A 27,813-nucleotide genomic window follows, 5' to 3' on the forward strand; every position below is an offset into this window, starting at 1 on the left:
TGAGAGCCAAGAACTAAAAGCTATAGTGGGAGCTGAGGTTGATATCTGAGGACCCCAGTTCAAAACTATGCTGGGCCTGAAAGACTCATATCTCCAATAAACTACCCCCAAATGAGCAGGAAGAAGAGTTCTAGCTCAAGTGATAGGATGCTAGTCATAAGCAAAAAAAGATCAGGGACAGCAGTTCAAGCTCCAGGACCAGCACACACACAGACACACACACACACACACACACACACACACACACACACACACAAAGTTGTAGTGGGTACTGCTTAACTGCATGCAAGGCTATGTCTTCCATGGCCAGGGTTCTGCTATAGCAGGGCAAGCACAGTTGCAGATGGCTAATAGAAAAAGACAGAGCCTTGCTGGGCACTGGTGGCTCAAGCCTTTAATCCGAGCTACTCAGGAGGATGAGATAGGAAGATCATAATTCGAAGCCAGCCTGGGCAGGAAAACCTGTGAAACTCTTAGCTTCAATTAACTACCAGAAAACTGGAAGTGGCACTGTGGCTCAAAGCAGTAAAGCACTAGCCTTGAGCAAAAAGAGCTCAGGGACAGGTCCCAGGCCTCCAGGGACTGACAGGAAGGAAGGAAGGAAGGAAGGAAGGAAGGAAGGAAGGAAGGAAGGAAGGAAGGAAGGAAGGAAGGAAGGGAGGGAGGGAGGGAAGGAAGGATTAAGAAAGAGAGAGGGCGGGTTAAAGAGCCAGAGCAAATAGAATCATCTAGACCATGGAGTACTGGCCAGGAAGAAATCAAATTCCCTGCTGCAGACCCATGCACTGACTCCACCTTGGAGGTCCCAGACCCACGTGCAGTTTGCCATCTTGGTACAAGAGATCCTAGCCAACCCCAAGGACAGAGCATGGGGACCAGATTTCAGGTGACAAGGCAGCAAAATGACAGCCAGACCCTGCCCCCACAAATGACACAGGAAGACTTCTCTCGGTGGGCTTGTCTTTGTCATTGTGGTCCTCTAGCAACCCAAGGTACCTTTTCCTTGGGTTCTTAATTCATCTGTGTTTAGAAGAGGTAGGTAGGTAGCAGTGTTTTTATAATCCTAGCCTGCAGAGGTAAATTTGTTCCTGTGTTGATGCCAGTGTTTATCCAGAAAACTAGTTGCCACTTGCCAATGTTTCACAAATGTTACCAAGAAGAGTGTTTAAAATCGACCCAGAGGAGAGTGGCTGTGATGAGATGGGGTGCAGAGTCTGTGACCTAAAAAGGGGAAATTCTCTTTGCACTCAAGTCAGGGAATAGCCTGGCAGAGCTCTGGGCCAGAGTTGGTGCCAAAGAATTGGGACGAGATTAAAGCCAGCAACTCAGGATACTGTTGTCCTAACACAGAGAGCTCCCTCCATCTGTACAGAGTTGAGAAGTGATAGATACTGCTGTGTCTTGTATTCAGCAGCTCCAAAAAAAATATCCAGGCTCCACCCAGGACTGGCCCTACTCAGAGTAGCTGCTTTTGCTACTTCCCAAATACTGAGTTAAAAGACATAACCATGAAAGATATATTTTCTTTCTTTCTTTTTTTTTTTGGGTCCGGTCATGGGGCCTGAACTCTGGGCCTGGGCGCTGTCCCTCAGCTCTTCAGCTCAAGGCTAGCGCTCTACCACTTGAGCCACAGCGCCACTTCTGGCTTTTTTCTTTTTGCTTAGGTGGTGCTGAGGAATCGAACCCAGGGCCTCAAGCATGCAAGGCAAGCGCTCTACCACTGAGCCACCTCCCCAGCCCAAAAGATATATTTTCTATCTGGATGGGCTGGCTCATTAAATTGTGATCTTTAGATCTCAGCCTCCTGGTTAGCTAGGAACACAGGCATGAGCCACTGGTGTTCAATGCTTCTCTTTTTAAAAAAATGATACTTTTTATTTACTTATATCATTTCACATTCTCTTCCATGATCTTTATTAAATTTTTATTTGAATCTTCCCCCCTCCTCCCCCCCGCCCCATTGGACAGCTTGTAATTTCCTTATTTTGAGGATAATTTTGCCTTTCTTTTACTTCTTCCCTGAGTTCAATCAACATTATTCTCATTCCTGCCAGAGTTTTGTCCATTTCCATTTGCATATTAAAATTTTTCATTTGAGGCACTGTACATCTATTCAAATGCTTATTTGAGAATGCTTAATTCTGATTGGAGTGTTGACTTAGAATTTCCTACTGCTCCGCAGTGGGTTGCATGGTTTAAGGAAGATTTTCCTCTGAAAATATGCGTGTGTCCTATGGTCTCCTGGTTTCTTGATCTCACCCCCTTCCTCTTGTCCTTTTTCATGATCCTGAGATGTTTGCAGGATTCCTGGTTTGATGGCGTCTTATTTTTCTTTGTAGCAGAGGCTTGAAGGGGTTTGGAGTCCTCTGGTTTTGTCACTTTTCTTTTCTTTTTGTAGGATTCTCCATTCTCTCTTCTTTCTTCTCCATTCGACATTCTGCTGCCCAGTGTGCTTCTTCTGTCATTTCCTTCTTTTTCTACCAGAGGATCCACGCATTTTGAAGACTGTCTCAATAACCTGTGCCTGTCCCTTTAAATTCCCTGTGCTTCCAAATCCCCTCCTCTCAGTCCTCGCTCCAACATTGCTCAGGTGCTTTTTTTAAGGCCTTGAACTCCAGTTCACCCCAGATTCTGTTCACAGCCTTGTTTCCAACAAACATTTGTGGGAGAGCTGGGTGGGTCAAAGCATGAAACATTGAGCTTGGGGATTTTCTGAGTTGGCTCTTTAAAAAAAATTATGGTTGTTTGGAAGAGTACTTACACTTCTCTGTTTTCATTCTTTGAAAAAAGATCTCTTTTTTGGGTACCTTTGTTTTTCTCTTCCCATAGTTTTACATCACAGGGAGGAAATGAAACGGAGTTTTAGATCCCAGACTCAAACACCAGGAGGGTCACACATCGGATCGGGCGGCTGGCCGCTGTGCACTAAATAGACACAGTGAAGGGCAGTGGAGGCTTGCTACATAGCATTGGCTACCACAGGGAGACAATACTTAGTTCATCTTTGGCTGCCTTCAGGGAACACACCTGAGCTATAGTTTTAAACAGACAAAGAACTGGGAGAGGGGGAGGGTATGCCCATTTAATTAATTAGTTCCTCACTGGTACGCTCCGGGGCTCTGTGGTGGGCAGGTGGTCTGAAGCTCATCCTCTCAGGATGGATGAAGTATGGCTTTGCTACAGGAAGAGTCATGAATACCTGACAGGTGGTCCAGTCTCCCATCCTTTCCTTCCTGGCTTCCAAGATGGCTGAAAATAACTGCAGAAGAACACCTCTCAGGGGAAAGCACAGAGTTACAAAAGTGGAGGCTGGAGTTCCTAGCTTTATCCTGCCTTGGGATAATTTGGGGGCCCAAGTCAGTAGTCGCTGTTTCTCAGCAAAAGACACAGTTTCAGAAGTACAGGGAGACAGGTAACTAGGATGCCTCAATTATTTTCAGCTACTCCAAAAACTAATTTGAAAGCAGGCAAAAACGGTTAATAGGTTGTTGTTCTTGTTCTGGGTGTGGGGGAAGGAAGTATAGACTATAGACTGGCCAAATGGTACTTGTGAAAAGTCTCATGTATCTAGAACTTTGAGATTACATAATAATTATTATCCTTAACTTTCTTTCTTTTTCTTTTTTTTTGGGTCCAGTAGTGGGGCCTGAACTCTGGGCCTGGGCGCTGTCCCTCAGCTCTTCAGCTCAAGGCTAGTGCTCTACCATTTGAGCCATAGCGCCACTTCCGGCCTTTTTTCTTTTTTGCTTATGTGGTGCTGGGGAATCGAACCCAGGGCCTCAGGCATGCAAGGCAAGCGCTCTACCACTGAGCCACCTTCCCAGCCCCATCCTTAACTTCTTTCTTTTACTTTTTGGTGATAATCCTAGGGCTTGAACTTCGGGTCTGGGTGCTGTCCTTTAGCGTTTTTTAGCTCAAGGCTAACACTACCACCTCTACCATTTGAGCCACAACTCCACTTTCAGCTTTTTGGTGGTTGATTGGAGATAAGAGTCTCAGAGACTTTCCTGTCACGGGCTGGCTTCTCACCTCTAGCCTCAGATCTCAGCTTCTGGAGTAGCAAAGATTACAGGCATGAGCCACCAGTGCCCAGTTTTATCCCTAACTTCTTAAAGTTTATAATAAATAGAGGTTTTAAAAGCTAGTCATGAAATAATAAAATTTCCAGATATTGGTGAAAATTCTAAGGCCTAATAATCCCACTAACAAAATCTCAGTTTGGTTCTAAATAGAGTCTTAGTAGTAGGGATATCTTTACCTCTGATGCTCTTGGCACTGATGCTGTCCAGCTACAGTCAACATCGCTGTTGTAGCCAGGCACTGGTGGCTCGAATATGTAATCCTAATCCTAACTTCTCAGGACGATGAGATATGAGGGTCACTGTTCAAAGCCAGCCCAGGCAGGAAAGTCCATGAGCCTCTTATCCCCAGTTAGATGGCAAAAAAAAGGCAAAAGTAGAACTGTGGCTCAAATGGTAGAGTACCAGCCTGGAGCAGAAAAGCTAAGGGCTAGTTCCCAGGTGCTTGGGTTCAAGCCCCAGTACAGGCATGAACATGAACACACACACTGACATACACACAGAGGATTCTTGCCATGCTGTTTGCATTATAACAGCTCCAGCCCCTCTCTCTGACCTGCCTCTGTCTCCTGTAATCCTGCAGTTTCCAATTATGTTAATACTGTATTAGCTTTCCAAAAGACAGAACAGTTCAGCTTTTGCATTCAAACTGATGTCTCAACTTTTGTGGCTTACAACAGCTTGTTTTCATAAGAATATGGTTCCTGCTAATCTCATCTGCAGATGAGATGGAAATTGTGAATAACCACATATTTGAATGTGCCATCAAGTATCTGTTTTAGAGAGAAAACACAGACCCTTCACGGCAAATCAAGATGTAGTTTTGAGTTTCTGTTTGGGGCCAAGGGGTTTTGCATGGCTAATACCACATCTGCTGTTCCAGAATGGAACAGTCAGTGGGTCTCTTCTAGGCCTCCATCTGGAACGGACACCACCACTGGTGACAATGCTTATCAATTGCCATTTGAACTATGAGGAAGGGTTTGGCCTATCCCTCAGGCCTCCCTGCCTGGCATCCCCTATAGCTCGGTGCCTGGATCTTTCAAATGACCAGCCAGTTTGGGTTGGAAGATAAATGATCCTCTGGAGAAATCTGATCAGACTGCTTTTGAGACATAACAAACTATCCCAACCCTTGGCGGTCTAAAACACGAACCATTTGTTTAATTTGTTTAGCTTTGATTCTGTGGGTTGGCATCTTGGTCTGGGTTCACCACTCCGGGTGGTTTTCTTGGTCTTAGTTGGGATCCTTCATGTGTCTGTGGTCAGATGGGGGCCAGCCAATCATCAGCCACCATTAATTAGTCATGACGATGGGAAGCATGCTGACTAAGCAAGGCCAATTTAGGTCAAAGATGATGGTCCATAAATTCAACTACATTGTCCCCTGTTGGTCTTCAGGCTTCCCTACTGACCTCTGCCTAGTCTTCTACCATTGAGGTGGGTCTCTAAAGCCTGTCTCAAACCCCCTAAGAGTCTCCCCATGGAAATGCAGCACAGGGGTACAGAGCTCTCCTGAAGCTCTGTAGCATCCTCTTCCTCCTGAGCCATCCTCTGTGTGCAATCTGGCTGCTGGTCTCTTCTCTGCCTCCTTAAGTACTCTGTCCCTGTTCACTTTCTACCCTATCTGTTGCGTTGGCTTAGTTCCTTCACACTTCTGATCCTACCAGCCTGAGTTTGTTCCTAAGTCTATTCCCTGCTCACAGTCCCGTGGTTTCAATACTTCCCCACCTTATCTAACCAAGAGCAGATCTGCACAGACCCTGCACCCCTTCACATTGTAACTTCCTCAGAGGCAAACTACAGAAAACAGGGAAGGTGTTTGCAACAACTTAACATCCACTGCAACTGTGAAATAATGCAGTTGTAGGCATGGAGAAATGTGCCTGCTCTGACACTGTTATTTCTTAAAACAAACACACACACACACACAGTTTCAAAAGAGTATGTATAATATGTATCATCCCAAGTTTGCTTTTGTAGATAAGAAGTTTGTAGGGGCTGAGAAGGTAGCTCAGTAGTAGAGTGCTTGCCTTGCATGCATGAGGCCCTGGGTTCGATTCCTCAGCACCACATAAGCAGAAAAAGCCAGAAGTGGCACTGTGGCTCAAGTGGTAGAGCACTAGCCTTGAGCTGAAGAGCTGAGGGACAGCACCCAGGCCCAAAGTTCAGGCCAATGACGGGCCAAAACAAACAAACAAACAAACAAAAAAGAAGTTTGTAAGCTTCACTGCACTTGTAATTCTAGCTGCTCTGGAGGCCAGAATCTGAGGATTAAGGTTAGAGAGGTCCAGGAAGCAAAGTTCTGTGGGGCTCTTATCTCCAATTAACCACCAAAAAGCCAGAAGTGGAGATGTGGCTCAAGTGGTAGAATACCAACCTTGAACAAAACTCAGGGAGGAAGGTGAGGCGGGGGGCACAGAAATGGAGGGACAAAGAGTGAACGGATGCAGCAGTGTACTCAGTGGACACTATGATGAAACTATACAACTTACAGGTAGGGACAGAAGGGAAAAACTGGGAAAGAGTGAATGAAGGGTGACATTGTCCACAAACAAATATACTCATTGCCTGACTTATGTAACTGTAACAATAACAGTAAAAAATAAAAAATAAGCCAGTGGCGCACAACTGTAATCCCAGCTACTCAGGAGGCTGAGATCTGAGGATCGAGGTTCAAGGCCAGCCTGGGCAGGAAAAGCCATGAAATTTTTATCTCCAATAAACCACCAGAAAACTGGAAGTGGTACTGTGGCTCAAGTGGTAGAGCACTAACCTTGAGCTGAAGAGCTGAGGGACAGTGCTCAGACCCAGAGTTCAAGCCCCACAACTGACAAAAATAAATAAATAAAAAAATAAAACCCTCAGGGACAGTGCCCAGGCCCAGAGTTCAAGCCCTAAGACTAACACACACACACACACACACACACACACACAGAATTGTAAGTACATATTTGGGACTGGGGTATAGCTCAGTTGTAGAATACCTGTCTACTATGTATGAGGCCCTCACTTCAATATTTAGCATAACAAAAAAAAAAGCATATATATATATATATATATATATATCTGTATATATATATATATACACACACATACATATATACACACGTGTGTGCACATCTATATCTTTCCATCTATCTGCCTACCCATCTATCTGCCTATCCATCTGTCTGTCTATCTGTCCATCTATCTATCTTTTACTTAGATGCCCATCTGTGGTCTTCTTCTTCTTCTTCTTTTTTTTGGGTACGGTCGTGGGGCCTGTACTCTGGGCCTGGGCGCTGTCCCTCAGCTCTTCAGCTCAAGGCTAGCGCTCTACCACTTGAGCCACAGTGCCACTTCCAGCTTTTTTCTTTTTGTTTATGTGGTGCTGAGGAATCGAACCCAGGGCCTCATGCATGCAAGGCAAGCGCTCTACCACTGAGCCACCTTCCCAGCCCCCATCTGTGGCCTTCTTGTCGGGTAGGCTCAAGCTCAAGTCTATACCTAATGGATCTCTGAAGTCCATCCCACATTTCCTATGAATCCTGAGTGTTTATCCTCTCTGGCCTCCTCTGCTTTCAGGCTCCTGCTTCCTCAGTGTCTTTTTTTTCAGTTCCAATCCATATTCTCAAACTCCTCCTCAAACCAAACCAAAACCAGACAAAGTAGCTGTGTGGGTTTGGAGCTAAGACACAGTAACTGGCTCAGCCTCTGGACACTGATGTTGCCAGAGGTCATGTGGGGAGAGAGCCGCACTGGGACACAGCTGACAGCTGACTGCCTCAGGGGAGGTGGGGGGGGAGGGAGAGGGGGGGACGGGCGCCTGCAGGGCTTCTGGGGCTGAGAACACTTGCTAAGAGCCAGCCCTACAAGGCTAGCCCTGGCTCCAGCCCTTTCTAGCAGATAGCGGATGTGTTTGATCACTAAGAGCAGGGGCTGGTTCTCCAAATTGCCCCACGTTCTAATGTTCTACATGAGTGAGCTTTCTGCCATCCACATTTCTGGGTGGGCCTCAGAAATGGAGGAAAGGAAGAAGACAGGGAGTGAAGGGAAGGGTTGAGGGGAGAACTCAGACCCTGCCAAGCAGGCAGGTCCGTAAGACTCACGAAGGTTCTTTGCCAGAGCAGAAAGAGAGCAATGTCTCATAATACATCTCTTTCCCAGGCGACAGCTGTTTGTTTGTATTAAAACAGGAACATGATAACAGAGCTATAAGTAGCTCCTTGCTCAGCTGTGCAAGGTAGGGAGCTGAAAGCAAATGCGCTTAGTCCTGGGGGGGGGGGGGGGGGTATTGCGATGGGTCAGGTGAGCCTGAGCTCACTCTGATGAGCCATGTGACCTGCACTCCATGAAGTAACACCATCTGCCTGAAGCTCAGCCCACTGTCTTATGGGTAGGAGGATCCTGGCTTGACAGGAAGGCAGCTTCCAGCTTCAGAACTAGTACCTCCAGGGCCCCTGTTGGAGCTTCACCCAGCCCTTCTTGCTGCCACCTCCAGCCCTCAGCTTCTTCTCTGTGAAGGAAGGTTCTAGAAGTTTCTTCCTTCATGAGCAATCTAGATTATGCTATTCAGGAGGAATAGCAGACTCATTCCTATCATCACACAACAAAGAGAGAATTTTTCTTTCTATTCAGAAAAATCCAATAGAAAATATAGCCCATTGCTAACCTACTGACAAATCCCAGTAGATCGTCTCTAGGCCATCCACACAGGGTGGTGTAGACATTGAAGGAAGTTGCAAACCTTGTGCTTCCTGTTTGTATATGTGTGTGTGTGTGTGTGTGTGTGTGTGTATGTGTGTGTGTGTGTGTGTGTGTGTGTGTGTTGGTCATTGAAGTCAGGGCCTAGCACTCTTGCATAGCTAGCACTCTACCACTTGAGTCACAGCTCCACTTTCAGTTTTTTGATGGTTAATTGGAGATATGAGTCTCATGGGTTTGATTGCCCTAATTTGACTTTGAACCTCGAGGCTTTGATATCCGTTTCCTTCTATGTAAGCTAAGTAGCTTAAGATTTACAGGTGTGAGCCATCAGTTTCTGGTTAGGAAATTATCTTTGAACTCTTGGCAAAAATCTACCAGAGTAGCACACCATGACTCATGGCGTGTGAGTCTCTATCTTTTCCCTTGCTTTTTGCTGGACTTTTTCTAGGCTCTTAATTTTTTGGGCTTTAGCTGTTCATCCATAAAACAAACAAAAACAAAACAAAGCGCTAACCCCACAGCTTTGCTATAAGTATTTAAGGGGACATGAACACCTAGCCACACTTGGCACACACAAAAAGTTCTCTATTAATAGAATGCATTCAATTAATGAACCAAAACTGTCCTAGATGGTTTACAATCAAGGTCTTTTGTGGCTTTGATCATGTGACAGCAATGCACCAATGGACAACAAATTTCTCTGCAACACCTGTCTTTTAAAAGAGGAAACAAATGATTTATTTTTATTTATTATTTTGTCGGTCGTGGGGCCTGAACTCTGGGCCTGGGCGCTGTCCCTCAGCTCTTCAGCTCAAGGCTAGTGCTCTACTGCTTGAGCCACAGCACCATTTCCGGCTTTATCGGCTTATGTGGTGCTGAGGAATCAAACCCAGGGCCTCATGCATGCAAGGCAAGCACTCTACCACTGAGCCACCTTCACAGCTCTGATTTTTGTCTTTTTATCTTAAGGTTAAGTAGAACGAACTATTCCATTTTAGCTGGCTACTGAACAAGCTCTTTGATTCCCAACTGTATTTGTGCCCAGCCATCCTGAATTAATTAAAAGCCTAAATCATTTCTCTCTTTCTGTCTTTCTTTCTCTCCCCACCATGATCTTCCCTGCCCCAACTCTCTCTTTGTGCCAGTCCTGGGTGCTATCCCTGAGATGGGTGTGTGTATGTGTGTGTGTTTGCATGTGCACACCTTGGTGTGTGTGCTAGTCCTTGGGCTTGAACTCAAGGTCTAGGAGCTGGCCTTGAGCCTTTGTGCTCAAGGCTAGTGCTCTACCACTTAAGCCACAACTCTTCTTCCAGCTTTTTAGGGGTAATTTATTGGAGATAAGAGTCTCTTGGACATTTCTGCCCAGGCTGGCTTTGAACCAATATTCTCAGATTTCAACTTCTTAAGTAGGTAGGATTACAGGCATGGGCCACTGGTGCCTGGAAAAAATCCTAAAACCTTTTGAAGATGCTGTTTTGTCTTCCCAAGTATTCTGAATAACTCTTAAGTTATTATCTGAATCCAGCAATAGCCACATGGAATGGACTAGACTAGAATGATACTGTTCAGCCCCACAGGTATTTTAATGTAAATGAATTGGCCAAAAGCTGTTGAAAGCATTTACTTCTCATTGGGCCAATGCTATTAGTTGAAAATTAACTCCTGCCAGTGACTGTGTCATAGTTTTGATCAAAGACAGATGTGAGCTATTTCTAGCTAGTAGCATCTGAACTTCATGGTTTTACAGAGGAAAAGAAGGTGGTATGAGCTTTAAGGTAGGGATTTCCTTTTGTGGACTCTGAGACTCTGTCAGTAATGAGTCAACAGGCTGGGAATTGGCTTCGCAGTAGAGTACATGCCTAGCATGCATGAAGCCTCAGGTTCAATTCCTTAGTACCACAGGAAAAGCTGAAAATGGTGCTGTGTCTCAAGTGGTAGTGTGCTAGCCTTGAGCAAAAGAAGCTCAGGGTCAATGCCCAGGCCCTGAGGTCAAACCTGAGGACTGGCAAATAATAATAATGATGATGATGATGATGATGAGTCAATGCTTTCTCAAACACTCAACATCTTCCAATTGCTTGGTAGAAATTAACTTACCTACTTATGAAAGTGCTGATTCCCATTTAGAGTTGACAAAACAGGGTCCAGAGAAACTCAGTAAGTCAGTGTTTAACAACATGAGCAATGGAGTCTGTATTCACACTGCAGACTCTGGCCCCAAGCTGGCTTCGTAATCTCTGTCCTTTGTTGCCTTCACAGTGAGGGTGTCCTCAGAAGCAGGTGAGGAGACACTACACATGGGCTTGGCCATCTGCTGGGGGTGGGTGGGGGCAGCCATATGATGCCTGATTAGGAGCATCATGAATAGGGAGATGCTGATCACTGTAGACTCATGTAGAGAATGATGAGACTGGTGTGAGGGCCTCCCACCCAAGTACTGCCAAGGTCGTCATGGCTGAGAGATGAGAGCATTCTGGATTCTCTAGTGCCCAGCCCCTGGGCCTGCCTGTCTCCTTTTGCGGTTAATCTATCGTAAGAACCTGGGGTGGAGCTAAAATGTCTGCTGGTTTGCTGTCTTCCTCGCTGGGGACCGGACAGTAGTGGTGAGGCAGGGTCAGAGGGCTTGACCAATGCCCAGCACCACCTGCCATGCTTCTAGTAGCTGTGTCCAGTGGCCTCCGGTGGGACAAACAGAGGTACCAGAAACCAAGGGGTAGCCACCAAACCAGATCGATCCTTGGCCTGGCTCTGCCACACCTCTGGCTGCCTGTGTGGATCCTCAGTATCAGCTTGACCTGGGCCTGGTTCTCCAAACCACATACTGGGCCAAACACACACTCTGTTTCCTCCAATGAGTCCCTTTCCTGTTTGAGTTCGCCAGAGCCATTGCTGCTGCTCGACTTCTGGGCCACGAATAGAGTTGGGCGGATAGCAACCCTGGTACCTCAGCTGAAAGCCACTTCACACTACCATCTGCTACCCTGGCTGCGGCACCCCGCTCACCAGCTTCCGATTTTGAGTTTCCAACTGTTCTGTACAAAGGGAATAATTGCAGCTCTGGCCAGCCTGAGTGTCCCGGTCTCCTTGCCAAACAAGTTCCTATTCCATGCCAATACTTTATGTGTGAAGCCCATGTTTGGTTAATATAAGTTTTCCCCTGAGATACTGATCTTCCCCTAGTATGTCAATCAGTTAAGTGCTGAGTTCAGTTTTAGAAAGACATTCCCTCCATAGGCCATAACACTTCATTGAAAACATCTCTGATAAAGTTAGATAAGAAAGTCCTGGCTCAAATTCCAGTCCCAGGTGTCCTTGGGCCATGCCCTAACAATATGACTTTATGTATGTTTGGTATAAGGCTTCTGGGGAAAAAAATCAAGTGCAGTGCTAGCCATGAGGCCTTCAGAAATGCTAGATTTTCCCAAGAACCAACAATAATGGTAATAATCACAACAAAACAGCTGGGAAGGATCAGAGAACTCAGTTGAACCGAGGTGGTTCCAGAGGCCAGCAGGAGGGAGGGAAGGTAGTAAGAGGTCTGCTTTGTGATCTACCTAGAAGGCAATGGCCAGAAACAGTTGGTCTCAGATGCCAGCCTTCATATGAGCTGCTGCTCCCTCTATGGAGGCCCTGGGGCTCCATGGGCAATGGGTACAAATACAGCACTGGAGCTGGAGCTGTTGGTTTCTTAAGAGCAGCTACCTGTAGGGTGGTCCTGGGCAAGGCAGTTGATGTCTGTTGTGGGGATTTAGGGTGTGTGTGGGGCGGGGGTTTGTTTCTTTGCTTGTTCTTTCCCCAACCCCTGTATCAAGTCCTTTAATCCTCCAGCCCTGGATCTTCAAGTTTGTGTAGACTCTTACCCAAATCCACTCCTCCTTGCAGGCTTCCTCCCTCTTCCTCACAGCCTCTGTTTAGGCCAGGGCCTCTGTGTCCTCAACCTCTAAACTACTGACACTTGGCTCTCAGCAGTCCCAAGGCCCTTACATCTGGGACCTTTCCCAGCCCTCTGCTCCTGAAGTCCGGGGATGGACTGTCAATCCCACCTGCTCTGAACCCAGAGTGTCTATGCTGCCCCCACCACACCCCAAGCTTCTCTAAATTCCTAGGCTTTACATTTTTCATGAAGCGTCTTCTGACTTTTATTGGACACTGAGTTTTACTTGAATTCTCCCCAAATCCACAAACCCCTGGGTTGAAGAATGAGATTAAAGTAAAACTGAATCACAAGGGCAGTCTGACTGATGATGTCCACACAGGGAGATGGTCCTGTGAGGACCCAGGAGAAGGCAACGATTTGCAAACCGAGGAGAGAGGCGTCAGGAAAAACCAACGCCACCGACCTCAAACTTGCAGCTTCCAGGACTGAGGAAATAAACACCTGTAGTTTAAGGCTCTAGGCTGTGGTCATTATTTTGATAGTACTAGGAAGCCAATAGGTTCTCTTCTCTGCTCAGAGCTGGCCCCAGCCACAGACCCCAGCCCTCTTACCCTGCTGTGCTCTCCCATCAGCCTCAGCCACGCCACACAGGCGGGTCTGCCACAGTAGACGGGTTGTTGAGGGATCCAACACCACTGAAAGGCACACAACCGAAACTTAAATACTGCACATGTCTCACTGTCAGAACCCTAGGGGGCTAGGCTGGCTATCCTCCTCCCCATGTGAGGGACACCTCCCCAGTTCTGTTACCAGTGCATACTCTCAGTTGTGACAGATTCTTGGCGTCTCAAAGAATTCAATATATACACAAGTAAAGAAGTTCTAATTGTAGACTTAGCACTCAGTACCCCAAAGGAGGAGTGGCAGGGGGAGGTACAAGGGAGGAGAGAGATGCAAGTGTCTCCCAGAGTGTGACCAGGATTTGGTTTCATCGTTCTTTCCCTGCAGCTAACTGGCCCCGCCTCTTTTCTCTCCACCTGTTGAAGATTTGCTCGTCCAAGTTATTTTGCTTAATTAGATTGTATACCTTAGAAAAAAATCTGTGATTTTTTCCTGGTAGAGGCAAGCATCCCTTCGTGTGTATGTGTGTGTGTGTATAGAAACTTCTTTTCTCCAATGCTGGAGTCTTTTTTCCAAATAATATCTTCTACAGAACCCTTAACATGTAAAACACCCTTTTGCAAATTCTGATGCAGTTTACATAACAAAATTCACCAGTCACATTAGTTATGCTCATCTCTAGCTCTCAAACACTTTCTTTACCCCAAAATAAAAGTCTGTACGCATCTAACACTCTTCCCCACCCCCTTCCAGTCCCTGGAAAGACTTTGTAGCTTGATGGATTTGCTTGTTGTGCACGTTTCATATAAGTGGACTCACATGTGTGATCACTTTTTGGTTCCTGCTTCTGTTAGCATAATGCTTATTAGAGTTGTCAGAGTGATAGCGTAAATCCTTCTTTCCCCCTTTATGGCTGAATAATATTCCTTTATATGGACCATTGCACTTATTCACTTATCTACTTCTGGAGTGCTGAACCCCTTCTGCACATCCAGCTTTCCTCCATAGGGGCCTCAAATGTCTCCAAGAAGTCTGTGATGAAATGCTCATTTGTTTTCCTGACTGGCCTTACTGGTTTCAAGGGCAAGTGCTTCCACAGGAGATTTCACTTAAAAGGCTGCTAACTGGAGTCAGGAGGTAGCTGGTTGGGATCTTTGAGTGGGTGCTGCTATCCTATAAGGTGCCCAGTTCTACCAGGTACTCAGAGGTCCTCTCCTCCCAGGGGGACAGGTAAGCTGTCTGCTGGATTTTTTAATGACTTCACTTGCTGATTTCAAGCCACACCTGGGCACGCCCCTTCTGCTCACTCCAACAGGTGCCAGACTCCACGTCAGCCCATTTCCCCAGGTTCTGTCTGTCCAAAGTATTCGCAGTGGAATTTTCCCAGGTGCACACAAGAAGCCTTGTGAGCCCTAGGCCCCTCTCTAGAAAGAGAGGTTTGTTCCTGGCTGTGACACATCAAGGCAAGCCAGTGATCCCAGCCACAGCCCTGCTGGGCTGGGCCAATCAGAGCACAGGGACTGCTTGCTTTGATTAGGGTAAGCCTTTTCTGAAAGAGTCCTGCTGCTGTGAAAATCCTCCCGGAGAAAAGCTTGGGGAGATTTGGATTCCACGTGGGCTGTGGGCCGGAAGGCTGGGTAATGTCAGTGTAGGTACTGGTTTGTGGTGCCAACGCCAGGGTGGAGGCAGACAGGTTGTTTGTCAGACTGGTTGAGGCGGGGCAGGACCTGGCTTAGACCTCACATACTTTCAAATGGAGGAGGAGAAAGTCCAGTTGCTGGAAAGCCCTGGCTTCGGGTGAGCTATAGCCTGGCTGAAGTGCAGACCATCCCCAGAGGTAAGCAGGTGGCAGAGTCGGGGCTCCTCTTCCTTTCTGACCCGGGGAAGCTGGGGCTGTGGGTTGTTGAACTTCCAGGAAAGAATTCCAGCACAGCCTGGCCTTCCATGGTGGAGCTGGAATTCATGCTTCCCATGAGCTTTGCCATTCTTTTTAGTTGGTTTAAAGAGCTAGTTCCAATGCCCTGATTTTTAATAGAATATTGAATGTACTTGGTGAGTGAGTCTCAGAACTTACTCTTACATGGGACCCTATGAAATTTCCTTTCTTAGGGCTTAATCTGGTAGGCACAAGGAAGTTAATAGTTGATACAGGCTTAGTGATGGTAACAACATTATTATTTTGTGCTAGTACTGATTGAGGCTTGAACTTGGGGCCAGATAGGCACAAGGAGTTTAATTATTGATAAAGGCTTAATGATTGTAATACTTATCATTATTATTCATTTGTGCCAGAACTGGGGCTTGCATTCAGGGCCTGGATACTGTCCCAGGGTTCTTTTTGCTCAAGGCTGGCTCTCTATCACCTGAGCCATAGCTCTACTTTTGACGTGCTTGTTGGAATTAAGACTCTCACAGACATTTTTTTCTCAGGCTGGCTTCAAACCATGATCCTCTGATCTCAGCCTCTCTAGTAGGATTTCAGATGTGAGCTACTGGTGCCTGGCTTCAACATTATTTCCAATGAGAAATCATCTTCCCAATGAACAAAAATTAATAAATATCTTTTTAAATAAAATATTTTATATTCTGTAAGTATGAGATACGTTGTATGCGTGTGTTCACAGCAAATGATAAAGAATTAAGGCGTCATATCCCTTTAATTAAAGACTTAGGAAGGAGGGAACCTAAGCACTTGCGGGGTTTTTCAGTTTGGAGGCAATTTAATTCAGTCTGCTGATAACACTTGCCTTTTATTTCCCAGTAATTGTTCAGTCACTCCAGTAATAGTGCATTGAGGCTTCTCCTCCACTGTTGATTGCATGAATAAACACAATCCGTGGGTGGATTTTAAGTTTTCCAAGGAAACCTGTAACGAAAGCCCTATTTGCATGGGATAAGTCCTGAACTAGAGCTCAGGAGGCTGAGTTCATTTTTGGCTTCTCCCAGCTGAGTCTTTGCAGATTATTGAACCTTTCTCAGCCTCAGTTTCCCCATTGGTAATCTCTAAGGCACCACCCCTAAAAGTCTGTGGTGTTAACACTGTGCAGCTGAGTCCTGCTTGTGTGACCAGGTCTCATGAACTCAGGTGTGTGATGTCGGCTAAGCAGCCAGGCTTGGATTGTGTTGGAAGCATTCTGAGGACTTATTACTGCTCCCTAATTAACAGTGTCATCTAGCATTTTCTCAGCAGCTTTCTGTGACTGTAACCATCAATTTTCCTCAGCAAGAAAACCATTGTGGCTGGGCACAAATGGCTCATGCCTGTACTCCTAGCTTCTCAGGAGGCTGAGTTCTGAGGAACAGGCTTGAAGCCAGCCTGGACAGGAAAGCTCATGAGACTCTTATTTCCAATAAACTACCCCCGTCAAAAAAAAAAGCCAGAAGTGAAGCTGTAGCTCAAGTAGTAGAGTGCTAACATTGAACATAAAAGGTCAGGGACAGCACCCAGGCCCTGAGTTCAAGCCCAAGACTAGTACAAGGAAAACAACAATAAAAAATGGTGGATAGGGGGCTGGGAAGGTGGCTCAGTGGTAGAGCGCTTGCCTTGCATGCATGAAGCCCTGGGTTCGATTTCTTAGCACCACATAAGCAAAAAGAAAACAGCCAGAAGTGGTGCTGTGGCTCAAGTGGTAGAGCCGTAGCCTTGAGCTGAAGAGCTGAGGGACAGCACCCAGACCCAGAGTTCAGGCCCCATGACCGGACCCAAAAATAATAATAAAAAAAAATGGTGGGTAGGGGCTGGTAGCTCTAGGAGGCTGAGATCTAAGGATCACAATTCAAAGCCAGTCCAGGCAGTGAAAGTCTGTAAGACTCTCATCTCCACTAAACTACCAAAAAAATAAAAAGCCAGAAGTGGAGTCGTAGCTCTAGTGGCAAAGCACTAGCCTGAGTGAAAAGGCTCAGGAACAATGCCCAGGCCCTGAGTTCAAGCCCTAGTACCTCTACACACACAAAAAAAACCCCCCAAAATAAACAAAAACATTGTGTTTAAAAAAAAAAAAAAGTGCAGAAGTGAAACTGATTTGCTGCAAGAGTGTGTAGAGAAACCTCCGAGAGCCACACACTGCTGAGAAGTAGACTTCATGCCTCCTCGCGGTGGACACCAAGCTCTGCTGTCAGCTGACCAAACTTGGAAACAGACATGCTCAGTGATTAGACCCCTCAAGTGCTCGGCACACCGGTCTCTCTGGTCACTGTCTGAGGCTCTACGCATCTATGTGCAGGCTGGCATGACCTCAGCTTCAGGAACAAACTTGCCTTTCAGCCGTGCCTGCCAACCCCAGGGCGGGCAACAAAAACACCAGCTTGTATTGGGAACGGTGTCTGGGCGGCATCTTGCAAAAGAAAATCCTTCAAAAGTAATTTTCCATCATGTGGCTGGGAGATCAACATTGGCCGTCATGTGGCTGTGAGTTGGGGAGTAGAAGAAGCCTCAGGTCTGCTCCTTCACAGATGCATCTACCTTTTCCTTTCTTCCAGTGAGCTCTGACTGCAAAGGACTCTGGGCATCCTGAGTCACCATGGGCAATGAGAATAGCACCTCGGACCACCAGGTGGGTGTCAGAAGCTTCTTCCAATAACAACACAGCACCAACACCTGACAGGGCCGTACCTCGCCTCCTTCCCAGCGTCTGGCCTCTGCCCAGGAAGGAGTGAAGTTAGACACAGCCTCTGCACCCATGTAGCACCCATGCAACTGGGAGACAATGCATCCTTCCTGAATCTTTAGGATTCTTCTAAGATGGAGGGTGGCCCTGCTTTTATAAGCTATGGACACCATATTGTTCTGTGTGTGTGCGTGCAAGTGCACGTGAGCATGCGCACACACACCTGCTTGTGCTCCAATTCTGTGGCTTGACCTCAGGGCCTCCAGCTCTCACTTGAATTTTTGTACATTCAAGTACGTAGAGCTACTACTTGAGCCATGCCTCCACTTCTTTATGCTGGTTAACTGGAGAGAAGAATTTTACAGACTTCCCTACTCAAGCTGGCTTCAAACCTCGGTCCTCTGATCTCAGCCTCCTGAGTAGCTGGTGCCCAGCTCCAAGATTAACTAGTGATGCAGTAATTCTCTGAGTAAATAGCAGAGTAAAAAGGGGTACCACCACAGTACTGTCAGAATAATTTCACTGCCCCACAAACCCTCAGTGTTTTTCCTTTCCTGTCCTTCAATCCCTGGCAATGACAAATCTCTTCACTGGTTTTCTTTTTCTTCTCCAGTTTTCCTTTTTTAGAATATCATATAGTTGAAATAATGCAGTATGTATTCTTTTCAGATTGACTTCTCTCAGTTAGCAACATACTTTCAAGTTCTTTTTATGTCTTGATAGCTCTTTCACTTTTATTTTATCTTAAGTACCGAATAGTATTCCATTTTCTGGATATATCACAGTATACTTACCTATTTAAGAACATTTTGAACCAGGTACCAGTGTCGCATGCCTGTAATCCTAGCTGCTCAGAAGGCTGAGATCTGAGAATTACAGTTTGAAGCCAGCTCAGGCAGACAAGTTTGTGAGACTATTATCTTCAGTTAATCACCAAAAAGCCAGAAGTGGAGCTGTGGCTCAAGTGGTAAAGTGTCATCCTAAAGCAAAAGAGCTAAAGGACAGTGCCTAGGTTCTGAATTCAAGCTCCATTATACACACACACACACACACACACACACACACACACACACACCTTGACAGTATCTAAGTATTGAATAAACTTGCAATAAGTATCCACATGCAGGTTTTGTTGTGGACAGAGTTTAAACTCCTTTGGTTGGCCACCCAGAGGAGTGGTTGCTGGGTCACATGGTCAGGTTTATAAAAACTTATCAAAGCACTTGTCTGGCAGGCATTCCGGTATTGTTCCCTGTCCTCACCAGAGTTTAGTGTTGGTCATTGATAGGATCAGGACAAGTCTAAAGGTATTTCTCCAGAGAGAATGGCATTTGGCTAGTAGATCTTAACTAAATCTTTTCTGAATCAGGGTCGCCGGCCTCTGCAGCAAGATTGTTGCCCTGTCCCTGGTCTCGTTTCCCCTTTGGCCTATAAGAGAGGCACTCTTTCTACTTGGTGGAGACATAAATTGGCTCTGGATGTTGAGTTTGTCTCTATTCTTCTTCCTTCTCCTTCCCTCCTTCCCTAACAGCCATGACCTGAAGTTAGGCCATCCTCATCATTGTCCAGTGCACCTTGCGTTTCTGATGCTACATGTGTGCCTGCCTTTCTATGCCTCCTTTGGCCCAGTTTGTAATCTACTTGTGGGCATTCTTACTGTTAAACTTGAAGACGGTTTTCTAGAAATATATATTTGTGGTTTTGTCCATTAACGTCTGTGTCTCTAACACCATGCATTCCTCCTCCACGGAATGGCTTTTTTTTTTTTTTCTGAATTTGCATCTTTGTCAAACATCAGCTGGGCGTATCTGTGTGGCTCTCTGGGTTTTATGCTCTACTCCCATTGAGTCTTCCTATTACTGTAGTTACATAATACACAGTTGAGTCAGATGAGTAATCATCCGACTTTCTTCTTTTCCAAGTTTGATCTACTCTTGATTTATAGTTTTCCCATATAAACGTTAGGGTAGATTTTTCTCTATAAAAACTTTGGTGGGATTTTGAGAAGATTACATTAGATCTGTAATCAGTTTATAATCAATTTTAGGAGCACTAACTTCTGTGTGTGTATGAGAGGGAGGGGGTAGGGACACTTGAGCCACACCTCCACTTTGCCTTTTGCACTTATTATATTGGAGATAAGTGTCTCACAGGCTTTTCTGCCTGGGCTAGCTTCACTTGTAACCCTCTGATCTCGGCCTTCTTAGCAGGCAGGATTACAGGTGTGAGGAGCATTTTTTATGATGTTGAGTCTTTTGAGTCATTTGTTTAGATCATCTTTCTTTATTTTCTATTATCATTTGTAATCTTTAGCAAATAGTTCTGGCGCATATGTATGGTCAAGTTTATGCCCAAGTACTATACATTCTTTGGAGTGACTGAAAGTGCATTGTATTTGTCATTTTGCAATCTACATATAAGTGTCCAGTGAATTGGTTTTTGTGTAGCTCAATTATTTGTTCCAAGGTTTTGTTGTTAATTTCCTGGATTTCCTAACAAGAGAAACATGCTATTTATAAATGGGGAGGGTTTATAGGCTTCTTCTTCCCCTCAGTCTGTGTGGATTGTTTTTCCTTCTAGCCGAAAACAGGGTATCCATTGCTATGTTAATTAGGAGCTGGGAAAATGGAATTTCTGCCCTTGTACTCAGTCTCAAGGGGAAAACATTTTCCATGTTAAGTATGATGTTGGCTCCAGGTTTGTTTGTTTTTAATAAGTGTCTTTTAACCCACTGAGGAAGTTCATGTCTATTTTAGTTTGTTGGTGATTTTTTAAAAATCATGCATAGATTGGATTATGGCCAGTGTTTCTCTGTATGGGTTGATACCGTTAAAGGGCTTTTCTTCTGAGGCCTGTAGATATGGTACCTTAGATTGGTTTTCAAATTTTGGGGTCTGAATTTGGTCTCCAGGCAATACTACTTCCACAAAATGTTTAAAAGTGCTCATTCCTATTTTCTGGAAAATTGTATAAGAGAATCTTCAATTGAAAAGATATTAGCTAAAATTTAAAAATAATAAAGTGTTAGCAATTAATAATGTATGTGTGTGTGTGTGTGTGTGTGTGTGTGTGTGTGTGTGTGTGTGTGCATGTGCCAGTACTGAGGCTTGAACTCAAGGCTTTGGGTTTTCACTTATCTTTTTTTTTTTTTTGCTTAAGGCTGGTACTCTACCACTTGAGCCACAGGTTCACTTCTAGCTTTTTTTTGCTGGCTCATTAAAGATTTGAGTTTCATGAATTTGTCTTGCCCTGTTTTTGAACCGTGATCCTCTGATCTTAGCCTTTTGAATAACTAGGAACAAACAAGAGCCACCATTGCTTAATTTCAATGATTTTCAAGTAGTCTGCAGACTCTCCAAGCTGCTTGTAAGCTGGGGTCAGCTCAGGTCACTTGCTTGGAAAATCTCTCCACTGGGTAGAGCTTGTAGGACTGTTCTATCTGGTGCTGGAGTGCCAGAGGCCTCTCTGCCAGCTGCTGAGAGCTCTCCAAGTCTCTACAGGACACGCATTTGGGGCCTTACCCCTCCCCAGGAAACCAAGCAGCTCGGCTTCAGCCTTCTCTGGCATCTTCCCATCTACTTGGACCACAAGCTCTCTGCAAACCCCACTGCTAGCTACAAACAAGGATGCAGTGCTCTAATGTTTTAAATTGGGGCCTTGCAAGAGATAGAAGCTCATCTCCAGGGGCTGTGAGCAGAGAAAGGGGTTGATGGCTTATAAATGCTCAAGCCAGCTGCCTCTGGCTGCAATATTGGCTGAGTCCAGAGCTTCCGCAGTGGCACAGCAGTTCTCTCCTCCCCAGATCATTCTCAACTTTTGTCTGTAGTTCCTGAATGTCCAGGGAAGTGTTTCCAGAAAAAAAAGTTGTTCTGGCAGCAACATGCTTCCCCCAGAGAATGTTCCAGCCCTATTTGCCCCTTCTAAGAAACCAGACTGGCCCTGATTAGAACCTGTGCCCTCTCTGGGTTCAAACACTGAGCAGGTCCTCAAAGCTCAATGAGGCAATACAGATCTACCACGTTATCTAGTATCTAGTTTCCCTTCGCTGTTGCTACACTCTTTTGATTTCACATTTAGACTGTGTCTCATACCTCTGAACTGGCTTCTTTGCCTCTGCTCACTCCCCCACCCCACCCCGACTCCCATCTCCCTTGGGATGCTCTTGATGACCCTCACGACAAGCCACCCACATCTCCACCAGCAAACCTTCCCAGTCCTGGCCTGGTCATCTTCACACACTCTCAAGTTACAGGTTTCTCTCTCTGCTGTCTGATCTTACCTGGGTACAATGGACAGGGCAGAAGAACTTCACATGGGTTCTGGCTGGGAACAGAAACCAGAGGTCTGGTGAGGTGCGGTGAGGCCTGGGGAGGTCCAGTGCCCCTACCTGGCCTGGGGAGGTCCAGTGCCCCTACCTGTCCTAACACGAGACCCCTTTGCTTTCGGCAGGAGGAGACCAGCTCAAATAAAGTCATCCTGTGGCCTGCAGACCCTGAACCTCCACAGGTACAGGCAGTGTGTTCTGCATGGCTGGCCTTTTAGCACCCACCTAACATCTGGACAGTTACAGACAATGGGCCTCGTGTGTGCATTTAAATATTGAGGTTTCTCCCCTCTATTACTGCTCCTATCTACCTGCTCCTAATAAGCTGTGAAACACAGAGATCAACAACATGTATTTAGGTTTTTAGCAATAGTGTGTGTGTGTGTGTGTGTGTGTGTGTGTGTGTGTGTGTGTGTGTGTGTGTGTGTGTGTGTGTGTGTGTGTGTGTGTGTGTGTGTGTGTGTGTGTGTGTGTGTGTGTGTGTGTGTGTGTGTGTGTGTGTGTGTGTGTGTGTGTGTGTGTGTGTGTGTCCTGGGGCTTGAAGTCAGGGTCTGGGTAGCTTTTTTGCTCAAGGCTAGCACTCTACCACTTAAGCCACAGTGCCACTTTTGGCTGTTTTGGAGTCTCATAGACTTTCTTGCCAGGACTGGCTTCAAACTGTGATCCTCAGATCTCAGCCTTTTAAGTAGCGAGGATTACAGGCAGGAGCCACCAGCATCTGACAGCACTAACATTTGGATGTGCTTACTGCTGATTTGCTGCAAGATGCTAAATGAGGCTTATGTCATCAACGGAATGGAATGCAGATGCAGGGAGCCAACACTAATCTTTCCAAACTCTCTAACTTTGATTTCCTTTGTTCCAGATCACAGCCGCCACCGATGTGGTGGCCTCACCCTCGCCACCCGTGAGTGGCCAATCTAATTTGTCATAGAAAGAGATGCAGTCATGGTGCACCAATGCACACAGTGGAGGGCATAGTTTGGGCTCTTAGTATTTGCCGTGGACTAGGAAAGAGATTAGATCAGGAGTCCTGCCTCCTGTCCACAGTGGGTTTTCCTGCAGAGGATGCTGGGATTAGTGTGTGCTGGTAGATCAGGAAGGCACTGGTACTTCAGAACCGGCTCCCTCTGAAATCCCTGTTGTACCTGGGTTACTCATTCAGGTGATGTGTGGTTTGCCCTAAGAGTGCTCCACCCCAATGGTGGCTGCCAGGTAGGTGTGTATCTTGATGTGTATCTCCTTGAGTACATAGTGATGTTTGAGGTTGTGGAATGGTGTAGCTGGGACTTGCCTAGAGGAGTGTCTTGTGAAGCCTGTGCTATTATCTGTCTGTCTTTATAATCCCACGAGGAGGCCAGGCCTAGACAAATCGCTCTGACTTCATAGACTAGACAAGAAGCTCAGGAAGCTAATTGGCCCATGAACCCTGTGCTCCAGAGGGTCACAAAGAATGGCAGGGCGGTGGTGGTATGCAAACTGGGTTCTGGGAAAGCCCAGAGCCTCCAGCATGGCCTTCAGGACTAGAGTCCAGATGACCAGCTTGTCCATCATCCACCAGCACAGCTTGCCTTAGATGATTTTATATTGCAAGGTTTCTGGAAGAAAATGTTTTCAGATTAGAATTGGAGCTAAGCCTTGATCGGGTCCTTCTCTATCATGTTTTGATTGTATTTGGTTGATCAGAAGGTCTACCAGTTGAGCCATACCTCCAGCCCTTTTTGCTTTAGGTCATTTTCAGGGAAGGTCTTCTGCTGTTTCCTGGGCCAGCCTCAGACAGAAGTCTTCCTGTCTCTGCCTGCTGAGTAGCTGGGATTACAGGTATGCAACACTCTGTGTGACCCTTAGCTTTTTATGATCCTGTGTGTGTGTGTGTGTGTGTGTGTGTGTGTGTGTGTGTGTGTGTGTGTGTGCATGCCAGTACTTGGACTTGAACTCTGGGCTTGGGTGCTATCCCTTAGCGTTTTTTTGCTGGAGGCTGGAGCTCTAGCACTTGAGCCATAGGTCCACTTCCGGATTTTTGGTGGTTAATTGGAAATGTCTCATGGGCCTTCCTGCACTGGCTGGCTTTGATCTGTCATCCTCAGAACTTAGTCTCCTGAGTAGCTAGGATCACAGGCGTGAGCCCTTTAAGCATTTTTATTTAGAATATTTCCAGATTTACAGAAAAGTTGTGAAGATAATATACTGAGAGGGCTCCCCTTTCTAGTAGCTTGGCCAACTTCTCCCATGGCTCTGCCCCATATTGTCCTTTCCTGTCTTCAGTGGCCCTCACTGCATGTAAGCACTCCCACAGATACTGTGAGCTCCACACTTTCACATTCTCCATCTCCATCTTTCGAGGACACAGTGATGTTCAGCTCCACTCTCACTGACTCCAGAGCTTGTTCCTCTGACACTGTACCATGCAGAGTGACATCGGGGAGCACTCAGGTGGGAGCACTGAGTCTCGCTTGCAGCCTCTCCCTTGTTGGCTGGACCAGGCGCCCACTGGTTTAGGCTGGGAAATCCTCTGGGTCACATCAATCTCACCCAGAAGCTGAGGAAGGATCTGGGGGTGATACAGAAGAGCTGATGGATGAGGAGGGATCTGGGGTGATCCCGCAGAGCTAGTGGGTGAGGGGGGATCTGGGGTTATCCCTCAGAGCTGGTAGATAAGGAGAGATCTGGGGTGATCCCACAGAGCTGGTGGATGAGGAGAGATCTGGGGGTGATCCCGCAGAGCTGGTGGATGAGGAGAGATCTGGGGTGATCCTGCAGAGCTGGTGGATAAGGAGAGATCTGGGGTGATCCCGCAGAGCTGGTGGATAAGGAGAGATCTGGGGTGATCCTGCAGAACTTGTGGATGAGGAGAAATCTGGGATGATACTGCAGAGCTGGTAGATAAGGAGGGATCAGGGTTGATCCCGCAGGGCTGGTAGATGAGGAGAGATCAAGGGTGATTCCTCAGAGCTGGTGGATGAGGAGGGATCTGGGGTGATCCCTAAGAGCTGATGGATGAGGAGGAATCTGGGTTGATCCTACAGAACTGGTAGATGAGGAAGGATCTGGGGTGATCCTGCAGGGCTGGTAGGTGAGGTGGGATCTGGGGTGACCCCACAGAGCTGGTGGGTGAGGGAGGATCTGGGGGGATCCCGCTCAGCTGGTAAATGAGTAGGGATCTGGGGTGATCTGGCTGAGTTGGTGGATAAGGAGAGATCTGGGTTGCCTTGGCTTGACAAGGGAGATGGGAGGCTGCTGGCTGGAGCACCAAGCATGAGTTTATCCTCCATATTTGGCCTGCCTGGCAGTGCTTCTGAAATCTGACTCCTTGTGCCATGGGGCTGACCTTTGGTCTACTTCCCAGCATTCACCAGGCTCTATAGACTCCCAAGTAGCCAGTTCAAGAAGCAGAGGACGTGGGTGGACAACTAGGTCATGCTCTACCATGTTTATTAAGCAGCCTTAATTAATTTTTATTAATTGGCACCGTGTAGAGATGGAGCGCACTTAAGGTAAATAAGGTCAGTGAAAGTACTTCTTTTTTTCATGGCGAAATGCTTTATCTCATGGCAAAGGCTGGAAAGTTTCAAGACTGGAAAGTTGCTGTAAAGATTGCTTTAAAATCCACTCAGGCTCTGGAGTAGGCCTGAGCCAAAGAAAGGCTGTTTGTGCTATGACAGCACAGGAGATTTGAAGAAGCAACTGGACTAGTGGATCTTGCAGCTGGCTGTCTGGAAGTATGGAAAGTCGCTTTAGAAAGTCCTGCTGTTTCCTAGTGATGCCTGCTGACCAAACGGGTTCAGCAAGCAGCCATGACTTGGTGCAGTTGCTAGATAGGAAACCAGAAGAAGACTTCAGTTTCCTGTCAGAAACGGACAAGGGCGGGAGCTCTAGGCCTGTGAGTCCCTCCGTATAGGAAGTAGCTACCACACCAAGGGATCTATTTTTCATATATTCACCAAATATTTATGATCTGCCTCTTTGGTGTCAGGTCCTATTCTGGTCATCAAATCTAGGCTCTTGGACACTTTTTAAAAATTTGTTTATTATTTATGTATCTATTTAATTTGTGCTGATAATGGGGTTTGAAGTCAAAGCCTAGCATCTGTCCCTTAGCTTTTTTTGCTCAAGGATGGTGCTCTACTATTTGACCCACAGCTCCATCTGGGAATTTTTACTGATTAATTGGCGATAGGAATCTCATGGACTTTCCTGCCCAGGCCGGCTTCAAAGTGAGGTCCTCAGATTTGACTTTAAAGTAGTTAGATTACAGGCATGAGCCACCAGTGTCCACTTGGTCACATTATTTATAAAGATCCAGTTGTTTTAGTTGCTTGAAGAATGGCAACAAGATGGCAAAGACTGCTTTAATAAGCAGTGCAAAATAGGGATTAAAAGCATTGAATCTGGGATTGAACTATCCAGGTCTAAATCCTGGCTGTGTGGTATCAAAGGTTGTGTGACTCTGGGCAAGTTGTTTAACCCCTCTGTGTAATCTGTATTCTTATCCCTAAAATGAGGTTGTAAGAATTAGACATAAAGCATTTAAGAGACTAGCACTTGGCATATAGACAGTGTCTATGAAAATTTACTATGAAAATTACAACAGAGTACTAAGTGTTGGGTGTTACTGTGGAAAGAACATTGGCATTCCAGGTGAGCGATCTGGGCTACTTGCCCAACTCTAACGCTGCACCTTTTTCACTTGCCTGTTTAGTAAACCAGGGTTTTGTGAATGCTCCATCCAGGTGATAGCTCGGTTGCCTTTCTTTTCTTTCTTTTTTTTTTTTTTTTACTTCAGTTGATTTCATTTCATTCTACTTCACTTGTTGCTGGGGATTAAACCCACCTGCTAAGCAGGGGCCAGACCTCTGGGCCACATCCCCAGCTCTTGCCGATAACTCCATCCAGAGATGCTAGAGAGAACCACTCGGTTCTTGCAGATCAGCTCTGCAGGAGAAGGGTGGGGCTGGGAAAGGAGATGGCAGGCATTTTGTTTCTTCCAAGCATTCTGGACCCTTGCTCTGCTCTCTCTGCCCAAGAAATTGAGTGTCAGGGCCCTTCCCCTCAGTAAAGATCTGCCTCCATATTTTCCTGTGGTTGGCGTTTGTCTGGGCTGTTAGATATATTAGTATCTTCCCGGTTACAAACAACAACAACACAACAACAACAACTTGATCAAGGAAATTGGGGCAGATTTATCCATTCAATTATTTGCAGAATATTCTGTGCAGACTACCTGGCTATGGGAGGGAGGCCCAGAAGCAGGTTTGTGAACCCTGACAGTCCAACAAGCAGACATTGCATTGCTCTTTACTTTTCTCTTTTCTTTTCCTTTCTTTTCTTTTCCTTCCTTCCTTCCTTCCTTCCTTCCTTTGGCAAATTTTAGAGAAAAAAATTTTTTTTTTCTTTTACAGAGGATTTTTTTTTGGGGGGGGGGGTCCGGTCGTGGGGCCTGAACTCTGGGTCTGGGCGCTGTCCATCAGCTCTTCAGCTCAAGGCTAGCGCTCTACCACTTGAGCCACAGCGCCACTTCCAGCTTTTTTCTTTTTGCTTATGTGGTGCTGAGGAATCGAACCCAGGGCCTTGAGCATGCAAGGCAAGCGCTCTACCACTGAGCCACCTTCCCAGCCC

Source organism: Dipodomys spectabilis, unplaced genomic scaffold, assembly GCF_019054845.1.
Source record: "Dipodomys spectabilis isolate Male_0828 unplaced genomic scaffold, ASM1905484v1 ptg000289l, whole genome shotgun sequence".
NCBI lineage: Eukaryota > Metazoa > Chordata > Mammalia > Rodentia > Heteromyidae > Dipodomys > Dipodomys spectabilis.